We start from the raw sequence: 12,150 nt of genomic DNA, 5'->3' as shown, positions 1-12,150 counted from the left end.
GATTTTGACCAAAATATTTCCTCCAAAAATAGGGTAGTGTAAAATTTTCGCAAATGAACTCCAAAAGTATCGAAGATTGCATTTTTAGAACCTGCTCTTCAAGACATTTTCGTTGATATATGGAATGTTAGGGTTTGGAAGGGGAACAACGAAGCTATACTAAAGATTCCTTTTTGCCTAAGGTTTTTGCCTAAGGAATATCTTCCCTTGAAAAATGGAGGCACACTAAAATTTTTACAAATAAACTCCAAAATTGTCGAATATTGCATTTTTGGAATCTACTCTTGAAGAAATTTCTATTGATATATGGGTTGTTCGGGTTTGCAAGTGAACAATGAAGCTAAACCAAGATGCATTTTTCTTACAATAATATTCTTAAGCAAAAAGAAATCTTTAGTATAGCTTCGTTGCCCCACTTCCAACCCCTAACAACCCCATATATCCAATGGAAATCTCTTGAAGAGTAGGTTCTAAAAATGCAATCTTCGACAATTTTGGGATTCATTTGTCAAAATTTTACTGTGCTCCCATTTTTTGAGGGACTATTTTGGTCCAAATCCCTCAAAAGGCCATTTTTTCACCTCAAATTTTGCATAATCCCTAGCACCACCCCAAGCATTGTGCACTGGTCTTGTGCATATGTGCACACACCTAGTGCATTAAGCACATTAACACTGCCTAGTATACTAGAACCAATTGTTGCACCAACTCAACTAGTATACTTACCAAGCAACTTGCCTAGTACACCTCACCCTTATGACATACTAAACGTGTGTAAATGCAATAGTATACTACACTATAACACACACACACACTCATACACATATACTACACAGCACCTAATGCATACGTGCATTAGTGCATCCCATCTTTAGTCCTCTTAGTGCACCTACCCTTTTGTACCCCATACACATGTTGCTATACATAGGATACATCATTTCATCGTAGTGCACATTACCCATCCCTAGTGCACACAAGTGCACATGTGCACTAGTGCACTCACCTCTCACCATCTTAGCAAACATACCCTAGTGCACTAGTTCACCTGCAACATCATGCACACTACACGAACACTAGTGCACCTAGCATATCCCCTATACTCACATAATTCATTTATGCACTTGACCACACCATGATACTTACTTCATTGTACCCTACTATATTGTAGTAGTACACTAATCACATTGTAGGTGCATAGTGCATGTCACACACAATACACATGTATAGTGCACTAGCACAATGCACACACAGAATGTACACAAATAGTGCATGTGCACAAGTGTATTAGTTGCTTGTGCAAGTATACAATACCATTTTGTACCCCTCTTGCATACATTACCTACTACACACACTATGTGCATGTGTGCACTAACCACCACATCTCATCCACATCATCACATCCTAGTGTAGATGCACTACACTAGTGCACTAGTTCAATAGTATAGGATCCTAATGCACTAACCTAGTGCACTATGACCCCCATGCATGTACCCTAGTACATGCTCTTGTGCACATAACCCTTTCCCATTGACCCTCACACCCCATCCCTTCACACATATATAGGCTCACTTGTCTCACACCCATTGCATCTATGCAAGTTACATACACTAGTACACACATGCACGTGTACTAGTGTGCCCCCATACACTAACACAAAAAATAGTAATTTCACCATAAGTCATTTACACACAATCACCTAGCACGATCCAACTCACACATTAGCACACCACACAGCATAGGACACTTGGATCCATGCATCTAGTACACTGGCTTAAACACTTGTGCTACCCATGTACACACATACACATGTACTAGCATATCTTCCTAGTATACACAGAAGCACCCAAGGAACATGAACTATAAATATCAACTAAACAAGAGGGCACACTAGATCAAAAAGAGTAAAACCTTGAGGGCTAAATAAAATTTGGAAAACCTAAAACACAGCAATTGAGAGAGCCCAACTAAGCACCCTCCAATCAAATCGTTGAAACCAAAACTTAAAATAGTATTAACTTGTGGCTAATAATCCAAAAGTTCATAGAGTGCAAGGGAAAGGGACAAACACTCTTATAGATTCTTGGACATTAACAAAGATACTAAATAGTAGCTTGTAACCATGCAACCAAACATGGATAGCATTTGAAGGATGTTGTTAGCTGTCATAGCCATAAGATCCTTAGAGGATTTGTTTTCAGGTCTTGTGTAGCAATACCGCATATACATCTTGAAAGTAGGAACTCGCATTGCTCAAACCCTGTTAATTGGAAATGGAAACATGTTAATAAATAAGAATCCAATAACAATCCTACCAATGGTGGCCAAGTAGCTAGTCTGGGGATGATCCTTATAGATTTGTTGAACAATTCGAGCAAGTTTGTGAAGCGAATAACCTTATGGTGGATGCTAAACAAGTGCAAGCATGCCTACGAGAAAAGGGGAAAACCTCGTTTATAGAGCTTTATGCCATTGTGAGCAAGTCTCATTCACAATACTTAAAGATCCCTTTATCAATCAATTTGTAGATTCCAATTATAGTGATAATCTCATCATCAAGTTAATGATATATTGAGTAGCAAGAAGAGGAGAGCATGCAAGACTATATTTCAAAGGTGAGGAACCTCTTTAAACATATCCTAGTTATTGCTAAAAGACCCACTGCCATTAGGCTATAATAAAAGCCTTTATCAAGGGTATTGGTAATGAAAATATTTATGAGACTATGGTAGGAAACTCAAGCCTTAATCACTTCAACATTAATAATGTTATTGAGATGAGGCAATTTTCCTTATAAGAAACCATTAGGTAATGGATGCAATCCTTAGTTGAGCCATGGCAAGGCTGAGGCAAACAATACAAAAAAGATCTTATAAATGATGTTAGGAAATAGGAACAAGAGCTTTGAAAGATGATGGAAACCCTAAAGCTATCCCTCTCGTGTCGCTAGAATATATATAGTACATCCATTGTTGTGGAGACCACCTCCCTTTCAAAATTTTTGAGACCAAGATGCACTTGCACTAACTATGGATTCTTCTAGCATGATGTAGCTTACTATAGAGCTCTGCAAAGACTCCCAAACCCTAATCTTAAGTTTAGGTAATCCACAATACAACCATGCCATCAACTTTCCAAGACAACCATAGTTAGAGCCACTATTAGCCTTACCATCTTCCCAAGAGCATGGGAAAATTGCATAAAGATTTGAAATTAACTCCTTACGAATCCATGGATCACCAAGCCAAATTGTTACTCACTCCCCTAGTGATGCTCCTATTCATTACATTGAAGAACTAGGAGAGGACGAGTACACATTTCCCTTTGTTTGCATGACAAAGAGAGTCATCCTACCCTAATTGATTATAAGCCATGATGATCATGATGTTAGGATGAGCAAGAGGCTATGAAATGATCCAACTTCAGGAAACAATAGCTTACTCAAACTACATAAAATTAGAATAGGTGTCTTCACACTATGCTTAGAGATAGGAGCATTCTAAAGAAAACAAAGTAGAGCAAAACTGTAGTGAATGTAAAATGACTCACATGTATCAAGATTGTCCTAGATGCAAGGGAAATAGTAGTAATGAAATCATATCCTCAATGCCCTTAAGTCTCTTTGTCATTGAGATGATTAAGAATCAAATTTTCATCTCTACTCCAGTCAATGCCATCATCTAAGCACAAAGCTAAAAAGTGAGATCATATTGAGAGACCAACCACAATGAATGGATCAATAATAGGTAAGAAGAATACAAAGAAAGTGCAAAATTGTATTGATCTTAGGTTGAAAAGTGAAGGCTTATTTACCCTATAGGGCACAACTTTTGTGTCAAGTGTAGAGAGTGAAACAATAGCACCCCATTTTGACAAAAGCTATCACAGCAAAAGTAGGAGAGTATCTTGATTCTGAGCAGCATTTGGTCACCACAGATAATGTTGGGGAATAGGTTAAAGCATCATAGGAGGAACTAGCAAAAGAGATGGCTATGGAGGTTGTTAGTCTTCCTAGTCTCTCTCATCTGTCACATGTTCTACCCCTATTTAATCCCCAAACCTAGATGATTCTACAATCAAATCATTGTATTTGACTAACACACATAAGAGTAAGAGCTCATGACTCCAAAAGATATAGGGTATCACAATTTGTAGTATCAAGAGATAAAACATAGTGTCATGTCTACAAATACCTTGATTCTTGTAGGAGTCTTGATGAAAGGAAGCCATGCCATATAGTAGACATTCAAAAACTAGATGCATAAAGCAAAACCTACACGATCAACATGTGACCCAAAACCCAGCCTCTCAACCTCACCAAATCTAGGAGACTGGGGATCAATAGCTTTTGGAAAGGAGTATCATTACACCATTCTATAGTGGAAGCCCTCAATGACTATTAGATGTGGAAACATTGATATGGGAGTTGGAGTTAGCATAATTAAACAAGATGTGCTCCATACATGAGGGAATCCATCAATTGAACTTGTACATTTCAATTTGATTATCATGGATGGATTCAAAGTTTTCCCACAAGGTGTGCTAGCCAATCAAAATCACGAAAATACAATTGTTAGCTAAGTTTTTTGTGGGGTTGAGTTTGATCTATTTCTTTGACATCCTTGGATGTGCAATGCATGACTTATCAAGGATTGGAAAACAATCTAGCTTCCCTAGGGAATGGGGCCTTAGAGAACCTCTCCAGCCAATCCTGATGTCATTTCTAGCATGTTGCATGGAGATACTAGGTGTTTCCCTATCCACTAGCCTCTCACCAAATACATCTCATGCCTTGAGGACAAGCAATCTTGGATACACATACTCGTCACTCTCGAATTTCCATTCATGATAGGAACTCAAGTGTATTGGAAGCCATACAAACCTATGGGCGAGTAGGGAGTATGAGAATCCACAACTCAAGTGATTAGTTCTCAATTAATATGTGATTCACTGCCTCTCTTTTTGATGGGCCTTTGACTTAGTGCCACAAAGACATAGCAAGGGTTGTCCCATTCCAATGAATAGTCCTCAACTACACAAAATATTGAGCTAGTATTGACCATGTTTCCATGTTAAAACCAAAACAAAGATCTCAAACTTTGATGAGTTTCTCAATGGCCCCAAATTAGTAATGCGAAAACCTCCAACAAGTCTTTTTTTATTTGAATAATGACCTCTTCATCTCTCTAATGCAAGATCAAGGTGTGGATGTTGAGGTGGAAAGTGAGCTAGAAGAGGAAGAACTATTGCATGATGGGAGTGAAGATGAAACTATTACTAACTCCATTAGCTATGACACTGATGGCCAAACAATAGAGTGAATCTTGGTGGGCCCCAATCCCTCTCAAATAGCTGGTTTGCTCATAGATATGGATGTTGTCACAAAGTTTGACGAGGCTAAGACAAAACTCTCAATCCATCATAAACATCTCAAAAACATAGCAAAGATAACAAGTTTGACACCAAGAGTTTAAAAAGAGTAAAATACCTCTCTAAACAATTTTCAAAGCACAAGAAAAGAGATCAAGTCATTGTCCTACTTGGTGCTAATAGAGAAGGGTAGTCCAATAAACCTATTCATCAGGGCTCAACAAAGATGAAGGAGGTTAGCCTTGTTGAACTAGGGAAATCCCCTAAACTAGTCTACATCACCAAAGACCTTAATGTAGAGGATGAAAAATGTCTCATTAATTGACTAAAGTACTATGACATGTTCACTTGGAACTACTCACATCTCAAGGACATACCACCCCAAGTGTGCTGACATATACAATCCAACTTAAACCTAATAGATCAAGTCATTGCCCTACTTGGTGCTAATAGAGAAGGGTAGTCCAATAAACCTATTCAGGGCTCAACAAAGATGAAGGAGGTTAACCTTATTGAACTAGGGAAATCCCCTGAACTAGTCTACGTTACCAAAGATCTTAATGTAGAGGATTAAAAAGTGTCTCATTAATTGACTAAAGTACTATGACATGTTCACTTGGAACTACTCACATCTCAAAGACATACCACCGCAAGTGTGCTTACATATACAATCCCACTTAAACCTAATGCCAATCTCATAAAACAAAGGCCCTACCCCATGAATCCTCACAATGTGAAAGGATTCAATTTAGATATGCAATGTAAGGGAGATGACACAAGATATGGAGGCTTACATCCTTGCTTATGTAGATATCTCTAGTGATAGGATCATAGTGTTTATAACCCTTTTTCTCATCTCTGGATAGCCAAGAAATATGCATTCAACAACCTTCACTTCCATTTTTCTCCTCAAATCATCAAGAACATGAACATAGCATACACAATCAAACACCTAAAGTATGCAATTGTAGGCATCCTTCCATACATCTTCTCATACAGTGACATGTGATGAGTCAATGTTGTAGGTGCCATGTTCATAATATGAATTGCAATATGTATTACCTTAGCCTAATAATTCAAAGGCATATGCATTTCATCATAGCTCTTGCAACTTCTACAATAATTCTATTCTTTCTTTCTTTCCTACAACACCATTCTAGTGTGGTGTATATATGTATATGGCATGTCTCTTAATCCCATGATCTCTCAAATAGTCAGAGAACTCATTTGGCACATATTCACCTCCATTATCCAATCTCAATTACTTTATGTATCTCCCAAACTTCTTTTTTGCCATTGCTTTGAACTCCAAAACATTTTAAAAAGTCTCACTTTTATATTACAAGAAATAAACCCATGTTATCCTACTAAAGTTATCAATAAAAGTAATGTAAAACTTACATCTTCCACTCAAAGAAACATTGTGACATAGACCCCAAATATCCAAATGTATTATTTCCAAAGGATAAGTGTGGAAATGGTAGTCTAGACTACTTGCCAAATTAACATGCCTCATATACATGCTCATTGTTGACATTGTAAAACTGCAAAAGCCCACAAATAGCCTATCTAAACTACATTTGTTTCAATATTTGCAAGTTTACATGCCCAATTTTTCTATGCCATAATTTGACATCTTTATCTTGTTCATGTCTACTCTTAACATACATAGAAGTTTGTATGATAGGAGTACCTACCTCTCATGTATACAATCTGCATTTCTTCTAGCCAAGAGCTATCAATCTACCAAGTTTCCCATTTTGAAACTCTTCAATGAAGCAACCATATTTATTGAACCTTACTTGCAAGCCTTGATTAGCCATTCGCCATTTGTCCAGTTGAAGCCAAATTTTTAATGATGACAGGCACTTACAAGACATCTCTATACTTATTCTCTATCCCATCTCTAGTCACCAAAGTAACACTACCAATGTGAGTTGTCCTATGCAATGCATTATCTCATATAGTCACGTACTCTTCAATTTGCATTTGTTTCTTTCTATCAAACCATTATGCATGATATGTCATATGGTTTGTAGCTCCTAAATCTAAAACCCAACTATCCTCTCTAAGGGACTATGTCATACTACCAAGTATATGCTCCATAGCAAAGAGAGGACATTTAGGTGCAACCACCTCTAGAACCATACCTAGCACCACTATATCCACCTGCATAGTGCCCAAACTGGGTCCTTCATCAATCCATAGACGTAGCATTTTTCTCATGATAGCATTCCCTCTCAAAATTTCTAAATTGTCCACAATAATGACATGCACCATCTCTTTGTGGAGTAGAACATCCTCTACCTCTAGAGTAGGATCTCCCCCTTCCTCTATGCATAAAGTCACCATGTCCAAAATGACTATGACCATGTGCAAAGCTATCTCCATGACCATATGAAGATCTTCTAGCTCTAGATAAGCTACCACAACCTCTCTGATGATAGAATACACTATCTTGACTAGCATTTTTCCCCTACTAGATGTATTAAGACCCAACTTAATTTCTTCAGTAAAGAAAAAAAGAAACTAACTCCTCAAAGTTAGACACAGACTTGCCTCTCACAGAAATAGAGGTGTCAAGGGACTTGTATGTAGGTCTAAGTCCATTCAAAGTAATAGAACCCAAATCATCATCATCCACATGTGCATTTATCAAAGCAAGATCCTTTGCAATTTGCTTTATCTCCACAACATAGTCATTAATTCTTTGATTCCCACACCATGCACCATGCAATCTCTACTTTATTTGTATTTTCCTTGCCTTTGTGCAAGTGTCGTACATTTTCTCAATTTTCTCCCAAGCATCTTTACATGTACTAACCTTCTTGATGTGCAGGATCAATGTCTCTAAAATGCATATAATATCCAATGTAAAACGTTTTTATTTTTTCTCCTCTAATATTTCTAGGCCTTCTTTTGTTCTGTTATGGGCTCTCCAAGAAGTTTAGTGCATGCATCTTCACCTGTAATGAGGTCTTAGTAAACTTATCCTTAGTTTTATATAAAGAAACTCAAACTATTGTTGACAAGTTGACTAAGGAAAACTACAATGTATGGTTTACTAAGGACTATGTCATACTACCAAGTATATGCTCCATAGCAAAGAATTCTAATAATTGAATGCATAGCTAGCAAATGGGTCTACAATTGGCCTCTTATGAGCATTGGTCATTGCCTCTTAGTGTCAGTATGGTCCCATCTCCATCTTATTTGGGTTAGACAATCACTTTTCATCCCATTCTCTCTCGATTATTACCAGATGAACACTCCACAAGAGGAGAGAGAGGGGGAGAGAGAAAGACTAGATCTAGATCTCATTAGTAAGGTCCCCCATTTTTTAATTTGAGGGTAGTGATGGAGAGGGAGAAAAAATGGAAATTTCATGATATGATCAATTGTGTGGGTTGCATTGAGGCTCTCTAGCCCCCCCTCACAAATTGAAAACGTCGCCTATCTACATCCATTTTTTCCCCCCAAAAAAAAGCCCAATGCCCCCTTCTATCATGTGATTTTTTTTTTGGGAAGAGAGAGAGAGAGAGAGAGACTAAAGGTCACACCCCCCACTTAAAGTCTCTTTTAGACCTTCATTTTCTTCTCTTCCACTTGGGCACCCACTTTCTCCTGCATTCGGTGTCTAATTCAAGGTCTACAAAATTTTGCCTACTTGTCTATGACTCTGCACTGCCTAGCAGTTGTCTTTATCAAACTCATTGCTCAAATAATTTTAAAAAAATATGCAACAACTCTGAGGTTCGTCTTCAAAAGTGCTTTTAAAACATGTCTTTCACGGCCACTTAAAATGGTTGGATCTGTATCTGCTTCTACTGGGATCATAATTTTGCTTCAAAAGAATAAATTTTGGCACACTTGTGGCCTTTTCCTAGGCTTAAAATCCCATCTCACAAGGTTGGGAATATTGCAATGATCCATTATGAGAAAGTCCTGGTACAGAGAGAGGGTGGTAATTATCGCTCAAGAATTGGGTGGGGATGTATAAATTTTAGTGGGGTCAAATATGGCTAGCACTCTCACAAGGTGGCATCAAAGAGTGAAAATTTTGTGATTGTTTGGTGGATGAAGGGATGATGGATCATGGTTGACATGGGCCATTGATGTTGAGGGATCTTTAGAGAGTCCATTATACCTATTATGTCACTTGTACTCTTTCTAAAGGGTGTATCTACCTTACTTGTGTAGTGACTAGTGCACATGCATATGGAACTAGGAGTTGGGTCAAATTCCAAGTAAACCTAGAATGTTGTCCAACACTTAAGGATCCAATTTGTGTGGAGTTGTTTTACTATGTATATTTTATGGTAACAGGTCATTTGAGCAAGCTTAAGGTGTCCTACACTTGATGTGCCCTAAGATTCTAATATGGGCATGTGGGCTAGGGGGTTAAAGACCAAGCTGACTAACCAAGGCCACCAACAATGTAACTAGGGGACCCCTAGTTACAAGGAAAGTGTGACATGCTTGTATCCTTTTTTAATCTTTTTTTAGTATAAGTAAAATACAAAGGAGTGTGGATGGTAACACACTATTTAGAAGGTGATGAGAGTGTCCTTTGCAACAAGTATTCTTTGTTGAGGAGGTACTCCTTTACAAATTCACAAAAATGTAAGGATGACTAAGGGAAAAAGTGGTTTGTACACTTGGCAAACTTGCTATCCACCCTGTTCCCTAGCAAATGTAAGTAGATTGGGGGTAGTAACACTGCTCTAAGGTGGAGCTAAACCACTTTCATTTCATCAATACCTAGATTTATATAAAAAAATAGTAGCTAAAGACTATCTCCATATGGTGTATGATGTGAGTAATTGTTGCACCACCTTTATCAGAATTTGAGGTAATTACATGTGATGAAGAAGGGATCTAGGTAGTTGGTGAAATCTCTCATAAAATCACTAAATGATGGCACTATACCTATGGGATAGAGCAACTATGTGAGTGCCCCTTACATTTGAAATCCTAGAAAGTTATACCTCTCATCTTCGTGTGAGTAGTAAAAAGCTTCCCATGTCTTTTTGTTGTTTTCAAGGATGCATTAGCCATTACCACTCTCATTGACCTAGCCATACTTCTCTTGGTTTTTTCTTAGTCTTTGAGGAGAGGTTATTGCCACTCTGGCTAATCTAGCCATACTTCCCTTGGTCTTTTCTAAAGATATCTATTCCTACTTCCTTGCGTATGGCAAGACGTACAATAGGTTATGAGATCCAATAGATCAAGCACTTACTTATAGAACTCTCAACTACTTGTACAAGGAGGGAATTTTTTAGCGAGATTGCATGGGTGAGATTTGTTGGACAAATAAAAAATTTAGTGAGCTTTTTGAGAGTTGGATTTTAGGAGCCACTTGTGAGAAGTACTTGAAGCATTTGAGGCCGTTTTTAGAGCAAAAAAGTGCTAGGGAGGCGTCAAAGACTAAATTTTCATGAAAAATCAAAAAATGGCGAATGGTTGAGTTGGAGTTTTCCTATATGAATTTCAATTTCGAGACCTGAAAAGTGCATGACAGGGCCCATGTTTATAGACTTCGCCGTTAGGAGCTAGCCATCTAGTCGGATCACAATTCGGAGTCTGTTTGGACCTCCAAATGGGTCAAAACCACTTGGTTTGCAGTGTGAACATGGAGATTTCGAGCTAGATAATTTATGAATGAAATGAAAATCAAATGAAACTTTGAAAAAACATGCAAATTTCATGTCAAGCAGGTGGGGGGGCATTTTTTTATTTGCGCCCCAAAATTTGGGAGTTTTTGTGCCTTTTCATGCCTTCGCAATCAAGAGAGATGATGATGGATCTCTAATATATGGAAGAAGAGAAAGATTTTAGTTGTAATCTCGTGAAATATGATGGAGGGAATCAAATTCTGAAAATCTAATATTTCTCTCTCCTCTCTCCTCTCTCCTCTCTCCTCTCTCCTCTCTCCTCTCTCCTCTCTCCTCTTAGCAGTTGTTCATATGTATCCATTCAAGAGAGAAAGGGGAGGGTTGTGATGACGAATCTGGACCAAATGATGATGCTGGAGCAATGGAGGACGTAGATCGGGCTAAAAAAGTGTGTCAATGGTGGCAAAGAACAAGTGTCAGTGGTCTCCCATCTATGAGATATGAGCCTCCGAATCGCGGTTTCTATGCGTAAGTGAGTAGTTCTTGTGTTTTAGGGAAAATGATTGGAGAAAGTATTTGATTTTTCTTGTTCTTGATTTCCTGTGTTGCATTCTCCCTCAAATATGAAAGGAAACTAGAAAATATGATGATATAATAATTTCTTGCAAAACATGTAAAACCCTAAGTTGCGGTTTTTATAAAAATAATGGAATTTAGGATTTTTGTTGAGTGTTTTGGGGTCATATGGGATAAAAATTGATATGAAAATGATACCGAGTGTCCTTGATTAGCGAGAACTCCTAATTTTGAAATATCTAATTTTTATGAGTAAATAAATGGAAAAAATAAAAAAACAAGAAAAAGCTAGTTTTTTCAATTAAAAAATTGGAAAAAATACATTTTATGTTTGTGAGTATATAAAGAGGCTGGAACATGAGGATCAAGCCTCCACTCGAGCCTTGTTTCCATGTTATAGTGTGCTTGATCACTTTTTATATGAAAAATCATATAAAAATGAACCCTAAACCTACCCAATGAAAGCAAAACCTAAATAGTAGAGGGACGAGGGTTTGTGGAAATGCTTAGTTGCTGGAAATGATTTCAATTCTGATTTTTTTTTCCTATGCACAACATATAGGACAGATTATCGTTTGAATTAAGGAGA

Source organism: Lygodium microphyllum, chromosome 11 (assembly GCF_053477565.2).
Source record: "Lygodium microphyllum isolate KBCC chromosome 11, Lygodium_microphyllum_v1.1.10, whole genome shotgun sequence".
NCBI classification, from domain to species: Eukaryota; Viridiplantae; Streptophyta; class Polypodiopsida; order Schizaeales; family Lygodiaceae; genus Lygodium; species Lygodium microphyllum.
Note: the sequence above shows the minus strand (reverse complement) of the source record.